Source organism: Drosophila pseudoobscura, unplaced genomic scaffold, assembly GCF_009870125.1.
Source record: "Drosophila pseudoobscura strain MV-25-SWS-2005 unplaced genomic scaffold, UCI_Dpse_MV25 Unplacedtig00139560, whole genome shotgun sequence".
NCBI lineage: Eukaryota > Metazoa > Arthropoda > Insecta > Diptera > Drosophilidae > Drosophila > Drosophila pseudoobscura.
In genome coordinates, this window is record NW_022881750.1 from 117,414 (window position 1) to 119,082 (window position 1,669).

Sequence of the window (1,669 nt, forward strand, 5' to 3'; positions counted from 1 at the left end):
ATTTCTTGCCGCCGGAGATATGTTTTCTACAAGCGGAGAGAAGTATTTCGTCAGCAGAGATACGTTTTCTGCCAGTGGAGAGACGTATTTCGTTGGCAGAGATAAGTTGTCAGGCCGGGGATAAAAATTTCTCGCCGCAGGAGATAAGTTTTCTGCAAGCGGAGAGATGTATTTCGTCAGCAGAGATAAGTTTTCTGCCAGTGGAGAGACGTATTTCGTTAGCAGAGATAAGTTGTCAGGCTGGGGATAAAAATTTCTCGCCGCAGGAGATAAGTTTTCTGCAAGCGGAGAGACGTATTTCGTCAGCAGAGATACGTTTTCTGCCAGTGGAGAGACGTATTTCGTTAGCAGAGATAAGTTGTCAGGCTGGGGATAAAAATTTCTCGCCGCAGGAGATAAGTTTTCTGCAAGCGGAGAGACGTATTTCGTCAGCAGAGATACGTTTTCTGCCAGTGGAGAGACGTATTTCGTTGGCAGAGATAAGTTGTCAGGCTGGGGATATAAATTTCTTGCCGCCGGAGATATGTTTTCTACAAGCGGAGAGAAGTATTTCGTCAGCAGAGATACGTTTTCTGCCAGTGGAGAGACGTATTTCGTTGGCAGAGATAAGTTGTCAGGCCGGGGATAAAAATTTCTCGCCGCAGGAGATAAGTTTTCTGCAAGCGGAGAGATGTATTTCGTCAGCAGAGATAAGTTTTCTGCCAGTAGAGAGACGTATTTCGTTAGCAGAGATAAGTTGACAGGACGGGGATATAAATTTCTGGCCGCCGGAGATAAGTTTTCTGCAAGCGGAGATACGTATTTCGTCAGCAGAGATAAGTTAGCTGCAAGCGGAGAGACGTATTTCGTCTGCAGAGATAACTTGTCCGGCAGTGGATATAGATTTCCCGGATCGGAAATAAGTTTTCCGCCACCGGAGAGACGTATTTCTTTAGCAGAGATAAGTTGTCAGGCTGGGGATAAAAATTTCTCGCTGCAGGAGATAAGTTTTCTACAAGCGGAGAGACGTATTTCGTCAGCAGAGATAAGTTTGCTGCAAGCGGAGAGACGTATTTCGTTGGCAGAGATAAGTTGTCCGGCAGAGGATATATATTTCCCGCCACCGGAAATAAGTTTTCCGCCAGCGGAGAGACGTATTTCGTTAGCAGAGATAAGTTGTCAGGCTGGGGATTAAAATTTCTCGCCGCAGGAGATAAGTTTTCTGCAAGCGGAGAGACGTATTTCGTCAGCAGAGATAAGTTTTCTGCCAGTGGAGAGACGTATTTCGTTAGCAGAGATAAGTTGACAGGCCGGGGATATAAATTTCTCGCCGCCGGAGGTAAATGTTCTGCCAGCGGAGATAAGTTGTCCGCCAGCGGATATAGATTTCCCGGCACCGGAAATAAGTTTTCTGCCAGCGTAGAGACGTATTTCGTCAGCAGAGATAAGTTGTCCGGCAGGGAATATATATTTCCCGCCCCCGCAGATTAGTTTTCCGCCAACGGAGAGACGTATTTCGTTGTCAGTTGTCAGGCCGGGGATAAAAATTTCTCGCCGCCGGAGATAAGTTTTCTGCAAGCGGAGAGACGTATTTCTTCAGCAGAAATAAGTTTTCAGCAAGCGGAGAGACGTATTTCGTCAGCAGAGATAAGTTGTCCGGAAGGGGATATATATTTCCCGCCACCGGAAA